Here is a 13,176-nt window from a genome sequence, read left to right as displayed (position 1 = left end):
TAGGTGTTTACTGTATATATTCTTATTCTCCAAGTCAAGACCTTTGAAATGACACCAAATTATGACGAAAATCGTTTGGCACCAAGGTACCATCTTCGAGACGTCATATGGCTGCATCCGGTTTGAACTTTAAAAATCTATAGCTTTGAAGACATGTCCCTGTAGTATACCCATGCCAAATCCCAGCTCAATACTACAACGAATAAGGGAGAAGTAGTACTTTATAAATCGCAATTTTTTCGATTGGTACCATGTTTATGACGTCATAATTCTGCATCCGGTTGAAGTACGAAAATGTTCTCTCTATAGCTTTGTTCACCTATTACCCTAGTATATGCAGACGACGACGCGTAAAGAACTAGTAGAAAGTTGGCTCAATAGTGTCCAATAGTACCCCGATTAAAAATTAAATTTGATGACTGCTGTTTAATTAAGTATTCCGATGACAGTGTTATAACTGGATCTATTAAGGATTATAATGAATTAAACTATAGACAATCAATAAATGATCTTGCCACATGGTGTGGTAATAATTTCCTAACCTTAATTACAGATAAAACTAAAGTTTAGATGCTCCAAAAGAACACTTCCAAGTGCCATAACTATCAATGAACAAAATATTGAAATGGTTGAGGAATTTAAGTATCTTGGTGTTGTGCTTGATAACAACCTTAATTGGGAAGCCAACACTTTATCTATTACAAAAAGAGCAAGCCAGATAATGTATTTCCTCCGAAAACTTAAAAGCTTCAATATCTCATGTGAAATTCTTAACCTTTTTTTTGTTAGCGTTATTTAATATTAGAAGTGTTCTTTTATTCGGCTCAATTGTCTGGTTCTCGAATCTAACTCAAATGGAAAAAAACAAACTAGCTAAAATTGTGTAGTGTAGTAAAATAATTGGCATTAGCCTTGAACCTCTTATTTCACTTCATCCTAAAAACTGTCAATAAAATTCGTCAAGATCCCGATCACCCTCTAAATAAATTCTTTAAGCTTAGCCAAACTGATAGAGTGATCACTCTGAATCAAAACACTAAACGTTGCCGACAAACAGTCGGTTGGTTGGTTGAATGAAGAAACAAGTAACAGATGGGCTGTGTTTTTAGCCTGTATTGGAAAGGAAGCATTCAAAGCTTTTGATGGGTTCCATTAGGAACCAGATGAAGATAGTGATGACATTTTCATTGTGAAAGTGACCCCCAACACACTTAAATAGTCAGATATTGGTACCTAGCTCATCTAACCAAATGTCTCTGGGCTGCCTGTCTAAACTCATAATTCTTCCCCTGCCATTTGTATTTTCTCGGATCACTCGGATTCAAGGTTTCTAGATCTCTAGTTTACTAGGCACCGGTGTTGATATTTTGCAGTAGCGGCGATATGCTGAGCGTGCACTAGCTACAGCACACAACTCCTCAGAGCGCTGTTCCATGGTTAACAATTACGTAAATTAATGAACCGTCTTCTGGCAAAAACTGCAAGAAATAGTCTTTTCAACTGCATTGGTAGTTTCTTTATCCTCGTTGCCAAAATTTAATGTATTTTTACTAATACCTTCAAGCTTGTTTAATCTATTATCTCAAATAAACTACAACATAACAACGACAACTTCAGAAAGTTCAAAATTGGGGCACTAATCCCTATAAACTTTAATACTGTACATTCAAATCGCAGTGCGCGTCACACACAGACTACACAGCAAACATTATACATAAACAACTATCTTCAAATAGGCTTGTTACAACCTCTAATGTAGAAAACGCCACTGCTAATTATATATTATGTCGAAACAAGCGTTAATGTAGAACAATCCACCGCTAATATTCTCTAGCTAATGTAGAAACAGCTTATGTAGTATAGGCCTAAATAAAAAAATTGACAAGGTAATTTAGCACGATCAACAGCTAATGTAGTAACAAAAATTGACTCACAGCTAATGTAGTTATTATCGCCAGCAATTGTATTGAATTATTGTATATTTTACAAAATGAATCTTTTTACAGTACTTCTACTATCAGTCTATCCAGGGAAGAGTTATGTAATTTAACTCTTCCCTGGTCTATCCACCTTCCAAAAATGGCCATCTCGTAAGTGACCACCTCTTGAAACGACTTGTCAGCAACCTCCTCTCTTAAGAGATAACCGAGTACCTCTCGTAACGGCCTCCTCTAATAAGGAATCACTTCTCATGTTCGACCACTTCTCGTAAACAACCACCACCTCTTCAGAAATGAGAATATAGATGCAAAAAGACAAACCTTATTATTTAAACTCTGAATGTCAATTTTTATTGAGAGTTATTGCATGGTATTTAAGGAATTTCAAAAATCTAAAATATACCAAATACAACCATAGAAATTATATGGAGACTTCTAAAGATATAAATTGATTCATTTCAGGCCAAACACATTTTATATATACCATAATATATCAATAGTTTCTAATTATTAGAAGAATAATGTAATGAAAATGTTCCATGTACAAAAATACAACAATATGGGCATCTGGTACAAAAGTTGTATCAAGAGATCTTTAAATTTCTAATTGCATTGTTGGAAAAAGCAAAACCAAAAAATATATGGAAAAAACAAAAAACAAAACGTCTTTCTGTTTTCAGTGAAAAGTTATTTTCTATTTGGTTTTGGCTTTCATTAATCAATCAAAAGTGGGTGAATCACAGAAGAAAAACGAAAAAATATCAAACATTAAAAGGAAATAGCTGTCCTAGAGGGTAGTTGTCCTCTGGGGTACATTAGTTGTCCTAGGGGATAGTCTTGGGTGGTAATTGTATGGGGTGACGGGGGAGTGATAGTTGTCCTAAGGGGTAGTTGCCCTAGGGGTAGTAGTCCTAGGTGGTAATTGTCCGGGAGATAGTTGTCCTAAGGGGTAGTAGCCCTAGGGGTAGTAGTCCTAGGTGGTAATTGTCTGGCAGATAGTTGTCCTAAGGGGTAGTTATCCTAGTCTGTCTGGGTGGTAGTTGTCCAGGGGTTAGTTGTCTGGTACCCTATTAAAATTCAGAAATATTTTAAAAAAAAGTTATTATAGAAATGAACAGTTAAAAAAAAATCAAATAGACATACTGAACAAGTAATCCAATGCACAAAATTCAGAAACCTAAACCTTATACAATTTATCACAAAACATCATCATTAAGTAGTTTAACAATTGAAGGTAGTAGACCTCTTAAACCTTTCACATGTATAGGATTCAATGATAGGACCTAAGCATTTAAGAGTACTACACTAAGTTGGAATGGTGGGAGAATATATATATATATATATTGTATATCTATCTGAATTCAGTAATTTTCTTCCAAAGCTAATTTAGAATTTTAAACGATTCACACAGATTTCCAAAAAGTTTAAGGAGATTGGATGAAGGTTGTTAAGTGAGAACTTTTGGAATGGGAATAATGATAGCGGTCTTCTAAATATCAGGGGAGGAATCATCACACAGTGCCTTATTAACAATATGGCAGAGAGGTACACTCAATTTATTGAAATTAAGCAATATATTTATATGTTTATGCCCTTTTCCTGACTTGATGCTATTTTTTAGTTCTTTGACACATTTCTGGTAGCAATTTTGTTTTCTTTTTAACTGTAATATATCTAAAAGATAAAGCTACAAATTATTATTCAATTAATTTGAGATAAAAACTTATCATAAAATAGCATTACAAGTATCATCATCATTTTTTAGAATAAAAACCTATATTTGTTTTTCAAATATACTGTTATTTGACATTATTCATCTCAACCCAACCTAAATTGCAACTGAAACCTGGCTAATGATAATGTATGGTCTACTCAATGGTATTTTCTGAATTTTTGTCCTTTAAAATTATCTCTTCATCTCTCATTGAATATCTATATTTAAAAATGTATTTACATTTCTAAAGACTGAACTGAACAAATAAATTGTATGTGCCTGTCAATTATTGTCATTTTAACACTATATTAATAGTCAATGACTAACAAATCAGAACATCTTCACGGCACTAAATATTTTCCCAATCTATCTTTATATTTTTCATGTGTTGAATCGAGTCAAGAAGCCTGTAATACTTATGATGACATGAACATGATTAAAATTTATGATCAGTCCACACATTCATATGTTATCAATTCTTATGTTTATGAATTTAGATTTATGGCGAAAGAATTACTCAAATTGGTGTGGAAAAAAAATCTCCAATTCAGTATATTTAGTCAAAATGAAAAAGTTAATTATTTGTAGACATTTAACAAGCAATGAGTTGAAATTTTCCAGGGTTTGTTGTTTTTGATATTGTTACATTTCCTCCGTATAATGCACAAAATGTTTAGTATACCGAAGTATACATTTTTGTCAGTAAGAAATTCTTATTTTTGTAGTTATATGGATCCTTTTAAACCAATGCAGTATGCCATATATATGTGGGAAAAAACATAATTATGTTGAATTTTATCTATAATTTTCGAAAATGTAAATAATACCTTTAATATAAAATAACATCTGGTTTTAAGTACAATAAATATGAAATAAGTTCAGTAAACTATCACCTTTACTATTACATATTACTAGCAGGTACCCATCCAATGGACCGGCATCATGATAAGTTAAGTGCATACAATATGTTCTAGAAATGGATATGTGTAGGCCTATATGGCATGTCATTTTAAATACGCAGAGTATTTATATTATAATATCCTGGATTTAGAAACAAACTAAACCCAACCCGAAGTATGGGGATACGCCCTTGTCGGTAACCAGGGCTCGGCCTAAATTGAACCCTCCTGGTGAGCACCAGTCGTGGCTCGGTCATCCAAGACTCGAGCGCTTCCTACCCTTTAGTAAAGAAACTAAAACTCATAAATTAAATAGGTACAGTATTTTATTTATTTTATTTGTTCTTTCTTTAAACTGAAATACACACAATACAAATGTACTGATTTCAAAGTGGTTCAGTATACACAACATATAACAAAATCAAATATTAAAATTAAAAAGAAAAAAAAAAGAAAGAAAAGAAATATAAAACTATTTACAATTGTAAAGGTAAAAAGGTTAATACATAGCCTATATGTTTCCTAGAGTGAAGATTTAAAAGTTACAAGAGACATATTATGAAGTTCTGATTTTTGTTATTTGGTAGAGAATTCCATAGTTTTGTTAATCTATAGACGAAAGTCCTTTTACCTTGAGAGTTATTCCATAACGGAATATATAAATCATTATTACCTTGAGAGCGAGTGCATTTATTATGGTTATCTACAGTAAATTGAAATAATATTGTTAAATATGTTGAAGTGATTCCTTTTAAACATATAAATAGCATTATAAGAATATTTTCATTCCATTTTTCTGTAAGACTACTCCAACCGAGAGTACTTAAAATATATCATTAATAGGGGTATACATGTCTACAGATAACAATATTCTACCTAATCTATTTAATAAAACCTGAAGAGAATCTCCAAAATTTATGTTACAATTGGACCACACAGCAACAATAATCAAATAATGGAATAATTAAAGCATTTGCTAACATTTTCAAATATACATAGGAAGATACATCTTAATACGACGAATCACACCGATACGTTTAGCTATTTTACAAGACATTTTGTCTATATGTTCCTTCCAATTTAGTTGAGGATCAAAAATGACACCTAAATACTTAAAAGAATCAACTCTTTCAAAAGTGTGTTGCTATTATGAAGTAAAGATATATTCTTAAATATGTGCTGAAAATCATAAGCTTTGTCTTATTAAGATTTAGTGTGAGTTGATTATGGGCAAACCATTCTATAATTTTGTTTATTGATATTTTGTTGATTAGTTGATTCTGAAATATTAAAGGGTCAGATGAATTACATAAGAGTGTTGTATCATCTACATACATCACACATTTACATATAAAATAAATAATAAAGGTCCCAGTATTGATCCCTGTGGGACACCATAATAACATTCATGGGTTCAGATTTTATTGAATTTTTACAACTTGAGATCTTCCACTTAAATATGATTTAAACCAGTAAAGTGCAATATCATTTAAGCCATAATTCCTTAATTTGGTAATTTCATGGTTGACTGTATCAAACGCTTTCTTCAAGTCAAGAAATAAAGCAGCAGTTGAAATACCTTTATCAAAGTTATCTAAAATATAATCAGTAACATCTAAAAGAGTAATTTCTGTAGAGTGACTTTTTCTAAAGCCTGATTGGGAGGGATTAATAAGGTTGTTAGTTCTTAAATACAAGTATAATTGATCATGCACAGCACGTTCTAAGAGCTTTGAAAGTATGGGTAAACAGAAATTGGGTGGTAATTATAAGGATCTGACATATCCCTATCTTTATATACAGGTGTTACCTTAGCGAGTTTCCATTCATCTGGAAATCTAGAGCTCAACATTGATAGATTACAAATATATGAGAGTGAGTCACAAATTATTGGTGCAGCTAATTTAAGAAGTTATCAATACCCATAGTTTTATTAGTTGACAATTTACATAACTGGTTGTTATTTAATCAGGGGTAAGAAAATGAAATTCAAATTTGTCACCCCACTATTTTCTGATGTGTTGCTGTTAGTAGAATTATAGGAGTTAGTAAATTGATATGCTAAAGAACTTCCAATTGAAGTAAAATGAGCATTGAAAACATTGGCTGTGTTCTTATCATTGGATATATAGTTTTTATTGTTATCTTTATATACATTATTTATACTGGGTTTTGTTTTAGGTATTAATTTATTTATTGTATTACATAATTTACAGGATTTTTAGTATTTTCATTAATAGTATTTGTACACGGTATTTCCTTTTCAAATTCCTATTTAAATTATTAAATTTATTTCTTATAATAGTAGTCTCTATCTTTTGTTAATCTTATATAATCAGTTGTTATCCACTCAGGAAGTGATGGAAGAGTTCAATTTAACTTTTACTCTCTCTGTTTTTAAAGGGTCATGTCGATTACATAACTCAGCAAATAGGCATTTCCACAGCAACCAGACAGAGTTAACATTAGAGTGAAGCTTGACTTGATCCCAGTCAATACCTTTTAAATCTTCTATAAAGATTTGGTCAATTTTTTTTAAAGACCGAGAAGTAACAAACTTTGGAGGAATGTGAGTTTTTTTAGTTTTGCGAATTAGATTAAGGAGTGTATTCCATGGCTTGATACTCCTGCTGTTGAATTAGTGACAAAAATCAAATTTATAATTGTTTTACTAGTGTTAGTTATTCTTGTAAATTCACTAATTAATTGGTTAGGATTACTATTTTTAGCTATTTTATTAATTTTACTTGCATTTGTCTTATAAAAAGTCTCCCAAGATCACAACATCATTATATAATGAAGTACTTTGTTTGAACATGTTGTCGAGTTCTTTTAAATATTCAACTTTCAACATTAGGTGGTCTATAAATATTACCTATATGTAAAGGTTTACAATATGGCAAATTTATTTCAATCAAAAGAGCTTCAACATTTTCATATCTCAGTTCTCGGATTTCTTTAAAGGCATTTTGTCTATCAAGCCTACTAATCTTGTATCCTTTTACTAAAATATCATTGTTATTGTTATTGTTATTGGTGTTTAGCAATGGAGAAGTGTTTTGACATTGCCTAATTTGTTGCCTAAAAGTGAGTTTATTTATTGTGGGAAATTTTAAAGCCCTTTTTACTACTTTCATAATTAAAATTGTTAAAGTAATTATTGTAGAACTGTACCTGACATTTCAACACTTGTTCTCCCAACAGAATATGGACTACCTCATGGAACTCCTATACAGAAATCCTTTCTTTAAAAATTGAAAGAGTACACAGAAGTGCAACACACATGTGTCTACACCAGAAGAAACAGGAAATGCCATATGTGGACCGATTAAATTGTTTGAATATGACAACTCTTGATAATAGAAGGAAACTGTTTACAGTAAAATGCTTGTCTGACAAAATTGAATGTAGCTCTATTGTATCACTGACATTAACCCACAATACCCAGATGTTCTAGCACTTAAACACCGCTATGCTCGTACTGATGTACTAAAACACTCCTCTGTAAATGAGTTTCTACGCTTATGGTAAAATCTACCAAATTAAATTAACGACTCTTTAGTTCTTGACAATACAGTACTAATATATTTGCAATGAAATTGAAAGAACATTATAAATATTAAATTCTTTGGGTACTGCAATTTTTTTATTATAATTACATGTTTTTCAACTGTTATATGACAGTAAGCATAGTTACTGTAGTTGAAATAGTTTATTAAGACTATGTTATATGTTTCTGTTTTCCTGATTGGTTTGATTTTTAGTACTTAATTGGGATCTTTACAATTTTACTAAATTAAAAATAATTTGCTACTGTAGTGATATTTTTATAATTATCGTTTACCGTATACTAATTTGTTTCATATTTTTTTATTTAATATTTTTTATATACATACGTACACTGTAGGCTATACTTTGACACTTAATTAGAATTTATTAATATTTGGATAGTAAATGTATATTTTATTATCTATGTACTGGATGTCTAAGGATGGATAAGCAAGCCTGCGAGCTACAGCGATTTGATTTTCTTTTGCTTATCCTTGCCTCCTTAGATTTCCACGTGTCTTGTTTTTGTTGCCTATGTTTAAATGTATTTCGATTTTGAAGGCTAAATAAAGAATGAATGAAAAGTTCCATTAAAGCATTTTGTATAAAACAATTGTCACATCAAAATAAAATATAATAGTTAATTATATCTCAACCGTAATAGTAATAGTAAATAACGATTATTTTATTTTATTTGGAATACCAACCGAATGAATCTTTTTAATGAATTGTCGCATCACAAATTATTAAGTCTAATTAAAGGATTAGGAAAAGTCATAAGATAATGAAAACATTTTGCAAGTATTATAAATTAAATTAAGAGTTTCCATACATTTAGAAGTGGTATTGTTATAATTATTTATACTAGTAACACTATTTTTATCAGGTTTAACATTTTCATAATAATATAATAATTCATGAATACTGTTGTTTATACTCTCGATGAGAGTTGATGTGCCACGTTTGTTCAAGTGAAGGTCATGAGATGTGAAGTTGGTCCTAATACTTTCTTTCAAACCAATGGTATGGGAATGATCAATGATGTATTTTCCATACATTTGCTGTAATGATTTATTGAGTCTATCCACATGTAGTAGTGTGCATTGCCAAAACGAGGGCATACTGCAGATACATACACATTTCCACCAGAAACCTTTGTCCACAACTCTGTTACAAGGTCAGTAAAATCATTCTCTAGGTTTGTTAGATTAATGTCTGGAACAGTACAATAATTTGTACCTACATGACATTTTTGATACCTCATCCAACCTTTCATAAACCTGCCTAGTTGTAGCTCCTCTCATTGTTTTGACAGACGTTTGATGGAGGCCTTTAGTTTTAATATGCTTTAGCATTGAATCTCCGATGAATAAATTCTTGTTGGTATTTGATGGTGTTCTATAATGGCTTTTGATAGTAACAGTTTCATTCATGATATCTGTCTTAGGTTGTTTAGTTTCGTTAGATCTATCCAGCTCACATTTTGCATCGTCTGATTGATCTTGACAGTTATTTTCATTGGACTCACAATTACGAAATGATTTGTAGGTTGTAAAATTGCATGTTTAGTAGTGGTTGGTGCACTAAATTGGCAACTACATGTTTTGGTTCAACAAATTCCTTGTCTGATCTTTCCTGAAAGCTTCTCAGTTGTATTTCAAGACATGAGTTTCGTTCGCACAGTTCATTAAATGCTGATGTCAGCTGTACAAAGTTTGTTTGTACTTTTTTAGTTCATAAATTTGTTTTTTAAGGTCAGCAATTTTGTCTTCTTGACCTCTAAGTTTTGATTTTAGTGCAGGTGATTCTTTCCATTGACCAGGGGTTTGAGAGGCAGCATTAACTTGTTTAGTTCCAGTTTAAAAATTGATAGTAGTAGGTGAATTGGGGTAGATGTGACAAAGGGGCTTTTAGATAATTATAGAAGCTTACATACACATGCTTTGAAATAAAGTAATTCCTTCTGTAACTGGATGCTTTCATCGATAAACTATAAAAAGATGGCTGGCAATCACTACTGAGGAATGTAGCTAGGCTCATGTTTGAGTCATTCATTTTAAACAATTGAATGTAAGGCAAGCAGGAAAGACAATCGCACATTGGGCCTAGAAAATATATTAACTAGACATGACACTCGTCACCTTGATGAATGAATGAGATGAGTAATAACGAAAGAGACAAATATCCTATATTTTATATTCGCGTGGCCATACGATCAAGTTACAATGTCCTGTTAGCCATATTAATGCATGATCTGATATCTACAACTCATCAACTTCCAGAATATGTAATAAAAATAACTTTCACCGTTTAGTTTAGAAACTACGAGTGTTTAAAAAAAGGCATAATTTTTACGATTTTTTGAACTTTTTGATCAAAAACGCGCACAAATTATCCATTTTGACGTGCTCGTATGACATAATTTTAAGTCGAAATTGTTTAAAAGTTGGTAAAATTACTAGAAAAGGCTGGAAAAACATAAATCACGCGAAAAAAGTATGTTTTTTGCGCACGCGTGGGAATTTTTGACATGCTCAAAATGACAAGAAACGCGTAGAAAGTTGATTAGAAATTGATTTTTCGCATTTTAGAATTTTAAGCGCGCGCGTAACTTCGTGTAAATCATGCCATTTTTAGTGCACAAAAAGTTTGCCCTTGATATGACTTAAATTTTCATAAAGTGTCAAAAAAAAATTATGCTTGGTTTTGAATCTATGATCAATCATAAAAAATCATAAAATCGCGCGTAAGTCACGTTGTCATTAAAAAATAGGAGGTGCACAACTTCATGTAAATGTCCATTTGTTGACAAAGTTATGAAATGTTATGTTTACCCATTTTAGAGATACGCTCTGCACAAAAAGTGAGGGAGAAAGACTGAAGAATAATGTAAAAAAAAAAAAAGACACAGGACAGTTACAAGGAGTTATCCGCTGAATGCGGATAACTAATAAGATGTTTAAAAAATACCAGTTATCACCTTTAAAAGTCCAAACAAAAATATATAATAATAAACTCCATAACATGAGCAATTGAATAGTGTGTAAATCAAAGCAACTCCTCTTCTAAAAAAGTAAAATTTGATGTTTAAGACAGGCTTGCTTGTTGAAGTGTACTGATTGATTGTGTTGCGTCCTAGTGGGAACCAAGCTTGAAATTTCCATAAGTTGGAAGTTGTATTCTTAAGTTAGGGAAGACAAAAAGTTTGTTTCCCTGTTCACACTTATAAATATTTTACTTTGATTGATGTATTAAATTTTTAATAAATAATGGGCTCATAAGATTACTATACCTCTATCCGGTTCGGGATTTATGTTCAAAATAATTCAGTACAGCATCATGGTGGCCAAATGCATGCTTGACCTGCTACACGTGGCACTCTTTTACTAGCGGGAAATGGCCGAGGATTGCCGAACGCTGAGTTCGGCAGTTGCAAAGAAATTGGTCTAAAAAACAAATTTTTTGTAAAAATTTGCCGTTCTCACATAGACTAATGGATATAGGGGAATTAAAAGGTTCCCGGCGCTAGTATCGGACTTGCCGTTTTGGATTAGTGCTATTATATTATAGATACTCCTCAATAAAATTGAAACCATACATACTATATAATGGATGAATATACATGTGATTGTCATTCAAATAATTTATGAAATGATTTTCTTATTTTAAGGTACAGTAATACAGTACTTAGAATATCCACGTCCACTTGAAGCCTCAAAACTAGAGAAACATTTATCAGGCATCTGAGAGGGTAGCGGGACGATTCGGCCCTGAGACGATTCTGCCCGGGACTATTCGGCCCAGGTCGATTCGGTCCTGACTTCTTGATGCTGCAACCCAGCCTAGGACGTTTATGCTGAATCTATACTTACAGTAAGAATAAAAATTAAATTAATTTCTATTTGTATTATAGTTTAGACTTAATATCAGACCTTAAAATTGATTGATTGAAAAACATCATCACGTTGTACAATTCAAGAATTATCAGAACATACGTATTATGTTCACAAACTATGATGATGTAATTTGTAAACCATTTGATTGGTCAGTTTTAACTCTGTTCAACTTCAAAGCAGGCTTTAAATGGTAGAGTCTTATGATTAGGAACAATTTTAGAATGTTTCCAAAAAGTAGGAAAATTTATTAAAAAGAAAAGAATAGGAAAAGAGTTAGTACGAGAACAAACTTTAAAGGGTAGTTCCTGGTTTAAAATTTTTATTTATTATTATTATTTTTTATAATGACCTGACATATGTACAAAGCAGTAATTAAGCAGAACAATTATCAATGCCTTTGGATTGAATAAAGATTCTAAAAAAAAAGACAATTTGATTTGACAAAAAATAAAAATAATCATAATAGCCTTGTCATTGTGACTTCGGTGCCATGTGACATGAATAGAATAATTGATTCTCAAGTATGTGGTATGTTGCCGGTTTAAACATTAAGGTAAAAACTTGTGTTTTTTGTCATTTCACATTTTTCACTATGAGTGGATGAATTGATTTTATTTCTAACATGACAAATTAAATTTAGACCTGCACAAAATTTAGAGTATTCTGAAGAGTGTCAAAAACTGGATCAGCTCATTTGACACACCAACTAAATAACTGTAAGGATAAAATGACACAAATATCAGACAAATTAAACAAAAATAACTAGTGCACATAAATAAAGATGTGGTAGTAGATGATTTTTAAGTCAATTAAGTAGTCAAGCACCACCGCCTCTTCATTTATAAATAATGTAACTATAAATAACCTTCTTACCACTATATGAATTATTAATAATGTCTGTATCTATCTTTGAAAATTTAAACTTCATCTCTTTGGGTCTATAATCTTTTATCATTATTCTTATATAATCGGTCTTGTCAAATTGTATCCAAATCCAAATTATATTTTAACTAGGGGAAATCAAATAGTATTTTAGGCCAAATATAGCTCATCAACAACATCACTGTAGAGATTAATTAAAATAAAATAATAATAAATATGAATATGAATTTGGTTTAAAGTGAGATGTTTCGGCCCACAAAGTGGGATGTTTCGGCCCACGAATCGTCCCACCAAAA

Source organism: Antedon bifida, chromosome 2 (assembly GCF_963402885.1).
Source record: "Antedon bifida chromosome 2, ecAntBifi1.1, whole genome shotgun sequence".
Taxonomy (NCBI): domain Eukaryota; kingdom Metazoa; phylum Echinodermata; class Crinoidea; order Comatulida; family Antedonidae; genus Antedon; species Antedon bifida.
Note: the sequence above shows the minus strand (reverse complement) of the source record.